Genomic DNA, 12,002 nt, shown 5'->3' on the forward strand with positions numbered 1-12,002 from the left:
GAAGAGAGCAAGTGGAAATTAATAAATAAGTCATGCGAGAAACAATAATATAAAATTATTAAATATTTATAATTATATATTTATTATATTTAAATTATCTATTTATTTTAAGAATAATTAATAAATATAAATAAAAAAATTTTGAATTACTTTAGGCTGATTTTAATGTCTTGTAAATTTTTTTAAATAATTATAATTAGAACAAATTAAAGACTTATGGTTTCATAAATGTTTAAACCCCCTCCAAAAATTAATACATACATATCATGTGCAAAGAGAGGCATGAATCCTCTCTAGTAAAAAAAAATTTAGATGGTATTTAGTGTTTAATCTAATTTTTTTTTATTTTTGATCTCACTTATAAAATTAAATATGAGAAATCACACTGTATTCTATCAAGTGTTAAAAAAATTAGAGAAGATCCATTTCCGTGCAAAAAGAGCACGTTGCACTTAATAAATATAAAACAAAGACTTATAGTCAATAAAATCGTTTCATCATACATACTTTTGCTTTAATTAAAGGATAAAGTATATTTTTTGTCCCTGAAGTTTGACAAAAATTTTAAAAATACTCCTAAGTTTTATTTTGTTTTAATTTTGTTCCAGAAGTTTTCCATTTGCATCAAATATATCCTTGACGGCTAATTTTTCAAAAAATTTAAGACCAATTCAACAACAATTTCATAAAAACAACTCTCAATACAAGCAAATCAAACATCATTTTCATGCATTATTGTTAGATTGATCTTAAATTTTTTGAAAATTTAACCGTTGGGGATATATTTGATGCAAATCGAAAACTTTTGGAACAAAATTGAAACAAAATAAAACTTAAGGGTATTTTTTAAACTTTTGTCAAACTTTAGGGACAAAAAGTATACTTTACCCTTAATTAAATAACTAATAGTACATCTATCTATTTATTTATCTTTCTAACTAGCTATCTGTTGTAAAAATTAATAGAGCAAAAAAATAGATATAAAAATAAAATAAAATAATAAAAAAATTATAAATATTTTTAATATATATTTATTATAATTGAGATCTTACAATATACTCTCAAAATAATATACTTATTGTATCACCTATTTATTTAAGGGTATAAGCATTTTTGGTTGCTTACTATATGTTTCATCTCATACATTTTATCTTAATTTAAAGGTTATTTATAGGCAATTATGAGGGGTCAATATTAACTAAAATAATGATTTTGGAGAGCTCTTGCAAATACTAACTCGAGATACATATATTTTTCACAACATTCACGGTATTCCTTTTTGAATGTCTTGTCTATTATGTATATATCTCATTTTTTTTTTTTTTGAAAGAAGAGTAACTTTCATTCATAGAAAACACCATATGGCACTTATAAATCGCAGCAAAAATATTAAATTTATATCTAAATCAAAAAATATATATTTTATTTATTGAATTATGAACTGAGAAGAAGGCGTAATATTCGATTAAAAAATTTTTAAATAATAGATATAAAATCAATACTAAAATTCTTTCATTTTAAAAACTACACAGATACACTGTAACACAATAAGATAATCTTTATTCTTCAAACTTCGAATAAATTTGACCAATTCCTAAATTTACAAAGAATTTTATGAATACCAAAATGTCTTTCTTCTCCCATAACAAGAACTGCATCATAGAAGGTAAAATCCTCATATATAAAAGAGAATCAAAACACTATAAAAAGAATCTATAATACCGTATCACAAAAGAAAAAGAGTAACCATCCGAGGATTATTACCCTACTAAATTTATGAAATAAAACTAATAGAAAAAAAAGTATAACAGAATCGGATTAGACCGGTTAGTTCGATTGAAAATTGATAAATCAGTGGTCTAACTGATTTGATTAGTAAATTGGATTAAATTTGTAATTGAACCAGTCAACAGTAATCAAATTCATTAAAAATTGACTGGCTCGTACTCCAGACTGCACTAGACCTATGCTGGTCCACGATGCACTCGCGTGCCGCCAAACCCTCTTGCCACTGCACCAGCTTATTTCTCGATATTATAGGTGACAAAAATTAAATATATAATAAATTATAAATGAATTTTTTTTATATTCTTTTAAGCATGAATTGACATAAATTTTAAACAAGTAACAACACATAGTATACAAATATATTAATATATTGATATTGATTGTGTTATCTTTTATTTTTTTTTTCTTATTCATTTAAATTGAGAAAGTATTTTGTGCTAGTGACTAATTTATTATCTCTTTTTGCATCATAAATTATATCTAAGAAATGATATTGGTTGTTATTAATATATTTTTGAAAATATATATTTAACTTTTAATTTTAATTTTATTTTTATAATTTTATTTATATTTTTATTTAATTATAAACGGATTAATCGGGTAAATCAATGGCTCGCCGGTTGAACTAGTGATCCAGCGTTCCAATCGTATGACCGGATCAATTACCGGTTCAATTCTGATAACTATAAAAAAAGAACTAGAAAACAAATAGCGAAAGCAGAAATAGAAATTGAAAGCCAAAACACCGTACCAGAAGGGGAAGAAGAGAGAGTAGAAAGAAAGAAAAAAATAGAAAAAAAGAGTCTTTTTCATATCTAAAACAAAAAAAAAACGAGAAAACAAGAGAATAAAGATAGAAAAGAGAGAGATAAGATAGGTGAGTAAGGAAAATAATAAGAAGAAAATATCACTTATTAAAATTTTACTAAAAATAATTAATAAAAAAATTTGTATTGAAAAAAAAAAGTATAATATCATTTTGTAATGAAAACTATTTCGTTCAAAAACTTTATCTAAGAAAAATTCAATAAAAACAAAAGTTTGATAAAAAAAAGTACAATTTCTCCTCATTTTAATATCATTTAAAATTTTGAAATTGATGTATTCTGATGTACTGCTCTTTTAAATGAGGATGTCCAAAATGATTTTGTGAATAAATATGTTGAATTTTCACTTGAACAGATCTTTTAAACATTGATTATTAGTGAAAAATAACATAAAAAAAATATATTTTATCCTATTAATTTTAATATATCCATCTTTTGTGTTGAGTATTGCATGCTGCATTATTTCTATTTAAAATAGTTGGAACTATTTTTTGGTAAAATTGTCCACCAAATAACTGAATATATTAAATTAAATATCTAAGCCAAAAATACTTACAACTTATTTCGTATATCACAAGTATTTTAACGTGATAAGAATAATTTTGCTGTTATAATTTATTTTTTGAACCTCCATTATATAATTGTATAACTATATATATGTAAATAGGTATCTAATTTAGGATTTACTTTTTTAGAAATTAAAAAAGTATCTTGCATCTTATTTTATCATATTATCTATTATTAATAATAAGATACATTAGTGTTCATATATGACACTAAAATATGGTATTTTTTAAGACCAAAAACTTTTATATTTTCTCCATTTGGACCATTGATCATTTTTCTTTTTAAAAATTCTAACAACCGTTCTCAGTCGAGACAAAATTTGCGTTTAACTTGGCCCATATTTTAACGAATTTTAAATTAGTCAATTTTAACCTCAATTATTTCCTTACCAAAAGATCTTCAATAATTTATACACTAAACGTAATTTTCAAGAATTTTCAAATTTTAAATAATAATTAATGCTAATTCCAAATGGTAACATGTTAAATTTTAGAAACATCTTTAGATAAAATATTTTAAAGATTGGACACTTTTCTTAGTATTTGAGACAATTTTTCATTAACAAAAATAGAATCATTTCTGTCAGTATATTCAAAGTTTGGAAGTAATTTTAATAATTTATTCTTAATAAATATAAAAATATTAAGAGATTAAAATTTTTTAATTTCTACTTTACATTTAAGTAAATATCAACTAATTTTGTACTTCTTCAACTAAAAGTATTAGCCCTCTAGCATTATATATTCACAAATATACATAAAATAAAGGCTTAATTATAGGCAATAAAATCGTTTCATGTATACTTCTTTTTCATTTTTTCACCTTAAAATTAATGGTACATACCTATCAAGTGCAATAAAGAGATCAAGTTGCACTTAATAAATATAAACAAAGACTTATAGTCTATAAAATTAAAATCCTTTCCTGTATACTTTTTCCCCCTTAAAGTTAATACTACATATATGCATATGATTAAAGAGAGCAAGTTGCACTTAATAATTTAATAAATATAAAACAAAGACTTGTAGTCAATAAAATCCTTTCCCGCTGTATACTTTTTCCTCTTAAAATTAATACTACATATATGCGTATGATGCGCAATAAAGAGAGCAAGTTGCACTTTAATATAATAAATATAAATATAAAACAAAGACTTGTAGTCAATAAAATCCTTTCATGCATACTTTCATTTTAATTAAATAATTAATTAATAGTATATACAGGTCATGTGCAAAGAGAGCGACCTAAGTGGCACTTAATAACAGAATGATAGAATATAGAACAAAGACTAACAGTCAACCTCGTAAATATTTAAAAAAAATGTTGAAAGTTTTGTGTTTTGTCGTGTTTGTGTCGGTATTATCAAGGGTTCAATGATTTATCACACATATATATGAGTTTGGGTGATAATCAAGTCTCCAGCTAGCATCCCTTATTGAATCGTTTAAACCGGATTTTATTTTTGTTGATACCCTAACTTAATAACATCATTTTAGTAAATTAGTTAAATTGGTTATGTTCTAAGTTAGTTATAACTTATAACTAGTCGTAATATTATTTTAGCAAATTAATTTAGTTATGCTAAATTAGTTTTATTATATAACAACAACCTCCTATTTCTGAATTGAGAAGTTTACCACTTTAATTTGTGTGCTAAACTTTTTCTCTAATTTAAATCTCTTCTTTTTTTTTCTAAATTCGAGTCACAAATTCTCTGAATTTGAACATGGTGCGGTGAGTGTCTTATGGTTTCGTTTCTGCTCCTTTATTTTCTCAATCCCAAATTCTTTCTTCTATTTTTTTAAACAATCATGACACACAGTTAAAAGCTTCTAATTGTAATAAATTCAGAGTCCAACAATAAAAATTCAAATTCAAATTTTTCAGTTTCTGATCTTTAAAACCTAGCTTTAAAACCTAGCTCGTTTATTATCTCACTTTAATCACATATGCCAAGAACAAGTCAATTTCATCTTTGACCCATTATGTCCTTATTTCTTGCATCATGAAAAAAATTCTGATATCTCCATTATTAGCATTGCGTTAACCACTCATAATTTAATTATAACTCATGGTCAAGAGCCATGACATTGGCTCTGAAAGGTAAAAACAAGCTTTGTTTTGTAGATGGTAGTCTCTCGAAATTTCAAGAAAATGACCCAATTTTATGGCTTAGAAAAAGTACAATATTCATGTAGTGTCTTGGCTAACTTCTTCTGTCAATAAAATTTTTTTTTATCGTGTAATATAGAATGACAATACTGCTGATATTTGGCATGATCTCCAACATCAATACTATCAGGGGAACGTGTTTAGAATAGTTGAACTTGAGGAAGAGTTGTTTTCCATCAAACAAGGTGAGTTGAGCATTACTATATACTTCACTAAATTAAAAGTTGTATGACAAGAATTAGACATCTTTCGGCCAATTTTTCATTGCAATTGTGGAGAATCTTGTACTTGTAGACTCAATGTTGTTAGAAATTATAGAAAAGACAGCTACTTAGTTTGGTTCTTAAGGGGTCTCAATGAACAATATGCTGTAGCAAGATCACAAATCATGTTAATGAAGTCACTCCCAACAATTAATGATGCATTTTCACTCTTAACCCAACAAGAACGACAATTAACCACTCCTGACATTCTTGAATAAAAAACAATTCTAACTGCTCAGTCCAGTTTTGACACCTCTTTGGATTTCAGCATCTAACTACTCGGGGACGAGGTAAAAGAGTTAGAGGGAGAGGTGGCCAATTTGAAAAACCACCATTCAAAACTTGACTATTCAACTCAACACTATACTGGTTTAAAATTCTGCCTCATCTCTCATTCAACCATCACAGATTCCACATACTACGCACGGTGGAGCATGGCGCAATGATACTTTTCTTTCTAATAGCACAATAAGTTGCACTAGTAATATTACTAATCTGTGGCACATTAGACTAGGTCATATACCAAAAGATACATTACAATTGTTGCATGACATTTATCTATTTGTAGATGGTAAAATGTTTAAACAACCATGTGATGCTTGTCATTTCTCTAAACAAAAGAAACTTTTTTTTCTGTTAGTTCTACTACATTCAATGAATTTTTTTATTTAGTGCACTTTGATATATAGGGGCTAATTTCCATTCCTTCAACCAACAGTTTCAAATATTTTTTGACAATATTTGAAAATAAGAGTAGATATACATAGGTACACTTTCTCAAACTAAAATCTGAAGTTTTAACTTTGGTTAAAAATTTTATTTTCTTGATAGAAACTCAATTTGACAAAACAATAAAGGCCATTCGATCCGACAATGGTCCAGAATTTAATCTCACCTTTTTTTACCAATCTAAAGATATCATTCATCAAACTTCATATGTGAAAACTCCACAACAAAATAGTGTTGTGAAAAGAAAGCACCAGCACATTCTTAACATTGCTAGAGGTCTTATTTTTCAATCAAACCCTCACAAATGTCTTTGGCCTCATCAATAAATCATGTTGTGCACTTGATGAATAGAATACCTAGCATTAAGCTAAAGAAGAACTCACTATTTAGTATTTTATATGGAAAGGTAACTAACATTAGTTCTTTAAAAGTGTTTGGCTGCCTTGTCTTTGCTTGTACATTGATAGCAAATAGGAAGAAGCTGAATAGTAGGGTCTGGAAATGTCTATTCTTCGGATTCAAATCAAACACTAAGGGTACATTTTGATGGATTTAACAAATAAAGAGATTTTTATTTCAAGGAACGTGTTTTATGAGTCTAATTTTTTTCTTATCACAAAGAGCACTAACACTCAAATTGAGAACCCAAGACTTTAAAGTCATCTTTGATTGTTTTTTAAAAAATAGATCCTTTTACTATTACATCTCATGCATCACATATATATCATGCAGTAGACACTCTCACTCATAATCACACACCACCACATAATTCATCATCTCATGATCAAACATTAGCACCTAATACACGGTTCGATCACACACCCACACCAAATTTCTCAAATTCACTAATTCAACAAACTTTTGATCATGCATCATCATCTCCTCCTTTACAAACAACACCATTACCTCATACACAAATACACACACAATCACAATTGAATGAGAGACTATGCAGAATAAGAAAGCCACCAAATTACTTAAAAGACTATCATTGCATGCAAACTTCATCTTTTAAAGTTACTGCCAATAGTTCTTGCAGGTATTCAATTTCTTCTCACTTATCATATGATGCACTCTCACCATCTCAGAGATATTTTTTTCTCACCATATCATCCAACACCAAACCCAAGTCTTTTGAAGAAGTTATGAAGGAAGATTGTTGGAAAAAAGCTATCAGTGATGAACTTTTGGCTCTTGAAAGCAATCAAACTTGGTCTCTCACAATCCTCCCTGTTGAGAAAAAGGCAATAGGTTGGAAATGGGTCTTTAAGACAAAGTACAAGTCTGATGGGACCATCAAAAGACATAAAGCAAGATTTGTCGCGAAAGAATTTACTCAAACTGTGGGCTTTGACTACTTTGATACATTCAGTCCGGTGGTTAAAATGACAACATTCAGACTCATCTTGGCTCTTGTAGCAGTAAAGGGCTGGCACCTCCACTAATTAGATGTCAATACAGCATTTTTACATGGCGATTTACCCAAAGAAGTCTATATGAAAGCACCACCAGGACTACAAGTCCCTTCCAATACTGTTTGCAAACTTGAAAGATCTCTTTATGGACTCAAACAAGCGAGAAGGCAATGCAATTCGAAGCTTAGCTCCGTCCTTACAACAGCAAGTTACGTGCAGTTTAAGCATAACTATTCATTGTTTACCAAACAAACTAGCAACAAATTCACAGCAGTTTTAGTGTAAGTTGACAATATCGTCATGGCCGGGGATGACATGCAAGAGATTAACAACCTGAAGACACTTTTTGACAAGAAATTCACCATCAAGGACCTTGGTCAACTCAAGTTCTTTCTTGGCATGAAAATTGCTCGAAATGACAAGGGAATTGCTCTCTATCAACGTAAACATACCCTTGATCTCCTCAAGGATTTTGGTATGTTAACATCCAAACCTGTTTCCACTCCCATGTGTTACACCTCTCAACTTACAATGACTTCAGGCACTAGACTCGAAGATACAACCAAGTATAGGCAATTCATTGGGCACCTTATCTACCTTACGCTAACACACGTCTGGACATCTCTTTCGTGATCAGCAAACTTAGACAATATTTAGATTGTCCTACTAATGATCATTATAGAGCTGTCATGCATCTTCTTCGCTATCTCAAAGCCTCTCCAGCAGTTGGTCTTTTCTTCAGCAGCGATTCTGAGCTCTCTTTATTTGGCTACACATATTCTGACTGGGCAACCTGCGCCGATACACGTCGTTCTATCTCTGAACAATGCTTCTTTCTTGGCACTTCCCTCATCTCTTGGAAGAGCAAGAAACAAACTACGGTGGCTCGCTCCTCATCCAAAGCTGAATACAGGAAATGGCCCTTGGTTCCATCGAAGGACAATGACTTCTCTATCTCCTTAAGGACTTCAATGTCGATAATCCAAAGCATTTCACAATGTACGGCGACAATCAATCCGCACTCCATATCGCTGTCAATCCCGTTTTTTATAAGCGAACCAAACATATAGAAGTGGATTGCCATAACACAAGAAAAAAGGTTCAAATTGGGATATTCAAGCTACTGCCAATCCCTTTAGCTCACCAAACAGCTGATGTATTCATCAAAGTTTTACCTCTTGGACCCTTTAAGCAGATGTATTCCAAGCTTAGATTAGTGAATTTTCACTATCCAGTTTGAGGAAGAATGTTGATACCCTAAATTAATAACATTACTTTAGCAAATTAGTTAGGTTGGCTATGCTCTAAGTTAGTTGTAACTAGCTGCATATTATTTTAGCAAATTAGTTAGGTTAGCTTTGCTGAGTTAGCTTTACTATATAACAGCAATTTTCCATTCCTGATTTGAGAGGTTCATCACTTAAATTTGTGTACCAGATTTTTACTCTAATATGAATCTCTTCTTTTTTTTCTGAGCTCGAGTCACAAGTTCTTCGAATTTAAACAATTTTCTTAATAATTTTGAGAAAACAAACAAATTAAATTAAAAAATAATAATAATTACATCCATGAACATTAGTCAAACCCAATTTATTTATAAAATATAATTATTTATATATTTTTTATTAATTTAAATTTTTAAAATAAAAAATTTTATGATAGAAAAAAACATAAATAATTACATATCTTTAACACGCTTCGTTAGGTAAGAAGTTTATTTTGAATTTATGTGAATTTTTTGATAAACTTTCTTTATCTTTTTCATTAGTTTTTGTGCTGAATTCTTTTTTATTTATTTTAAAGTCTAATAATAATTAAACTCTAAATTTTTAGCTCATAAAAATTTTAATAATATATTATAATATATTTTTTTTAAATCTAAATTTATATATAGTTTAAAAACCCTAATACTAAAAGTTGGGTTCAAGAAAATCTAAAATTAAAAATATCTCATTTGATGATTCGAAGTTTTTTGAATTGCAAGAAAACTAAGATATTACACCTTAGAAATATTTAAGAGAGGATAAGAACAATTCCTCGTCAATCGACGTAATACCTAATAATTTAGTTTTATGAATTTAATAACTATATTTTAACCATCATTCCTCTTTTAGAGAAAATGGTATGAAATTTACTAAAATATTATAATAAAAGCGAAAAAATGAGAGCAACTCTCTATCTCACTTCTTTCTTTTTCATTTCTAACATAATATTAAAACTGTAAAATATTAATTACTTATAGTTTCAAATAATATAATACTTATAAATAATTTCTATGGGTTGTGGCTAGGGTTGGTAAATAGGCCTAAACTCACCGAATCAACTCGCATAATCCATTAAAAAAGATGGATTGGACTGGAAAATTGAGACCGCCAAAGAGTAAAAACTCGCCTAACCGGCACTGCTTAAACTGCGAGTTTTGACAGGCTTCGGCGGAACGAGGCGGACTTCCCCGTCGGACTTAACTTTTTTTGTAAGGAGACATTTTTTGGCCAAAATACAACAACCCTCAACCCAACTTACAAGAGTATAAAGATGAAAATTGAGTATTTTGGATTATGTTTATATTGTTTTGGAGACAATATTTATAATTATGTTTTGGATTATATTTATTTTGTTTTAGAGATAATATTTATAATTATATTTTGGATGAAAACTTGATTTATAATTATGTTTATTAGATATTTATAATTATAAAGACTTTAATGTTTGTGAATATAAAACATATAATTTTTTAATATCTTTAGAAATTATAAATTTATTAATATTGTTGTGAAATTATATATATTATTTAGTAAGTAAAAGTAAAAAAAAAAAAGGAGTAGTTTTGGCGGGCTTAGTCCGCCAACCCGCAATTATGCACGGCGGAGTAGAATTCTAAGACCGTCTCATTAGGTAGGGGCAGGGTGGATCAGCCTGCCAAAAAGTGAACTTTTAGCGGGACAGAGCAGGGCGGACTTCCCCGCTTGCCACCCCCTAGTTGTGGCTACTTAGTTCATCGTTGGATATCAAATTATTAATTACAGCGATGAACCCAAAAATATTTAATAATAAAGATAAAAATAATACAAAAAATAATTAAAAATAAATATTTAAAATTAAAAATATATTAATTATATTTCTAATAATTTAATTAACATGCTAAAAGTATGTTAATTTAAAAATATTTTAATATAGTTATTATTAATATTAATATTTTATCAGATATTTTATACCCATCAAATTATATTTTATTATTTTTTATATAACACAAAAAAATATAGTTTAATAATTAAAATAAATTATTAGAAACATAATTTAAATGGACTAATTTTAATTTTTTTCTAAGTTTTTATAGTTGTGTGAGAGAGATTAACAAAAAAAATAAAAAAAATAAATTCAAATTTAATAGCTACAAATAATTCTGTTTATATATAGATAATGTCTTTTTACTTTTTTATTAAATAATTATTTAACAATTTTTTTATTTAATTATAAAGTTAAAATCCTATCATATTTATGGTAGATGTTTGTTTGACAAAAAAAAAAATTATCATATACAAAGTCAAAACTAAATTAAATAAAATAATAAAAATAAATAAATAATATATAATATTATCTCAATTAACTTTTAAGAAAAACTATTAAATACTAATAATATTATTTATATTTAAAAATTTAAGTTTGGTTTTGTATAATTAACTAATTGAATTATTATTATTATTATTATTATTATTATTATTATTATTATTATTTTCTAATTTAAGTAAATTTACTTTTTTTTTAATTTCAATAGATTAAATTTATATATAATTTTTTTATTGTATTGATATTTAAGAATATAAATTTTTATTATACATAAATAAAAAATTTAAGCATGGGATAAATATAATGACACAATAGACATTATATACTTTTATGTATACTTATTATGATTTTATCTATAAGTCAATGAGGGCAAATGCCCCACAACTTTGTATGTGGATTCCTCCCTCACCAATTATATTACTACGAATTTATTTACTTTATAATTAAATATGTTACTTTTTTAAAAAGGAAAAATTATAAGTTGAGCTTTTAGTGTCAAGAGTATGTTTTTTCTGTTCTTCACTTCATTCTCTACCTCCCTTTTTTTGGTATACAATTGGGACTTGGGCCAACAAACAAACTATTCACTTATTAAAATAGGAATTACTATCATAAAAAAAAAACAAAAAAAGTTATAATTCCCTTAGTGTTGTAAAATAAAAGATATATATATA

Source organism: Arachis stenosperma, chromosome 2 (assembly GCF_014773155.1).
Source record: "Arachis stenosperma cultivar V10309 chromosome 2, arast.V10309.gnm1.PFL2, whole genome shotgun sequence".
NCBI lineage: Eukaryota > Viridiplantae > Streptophyta > Magnoliopsida > Fabales > Fabaceae > Arachis > Arachis stenosperma.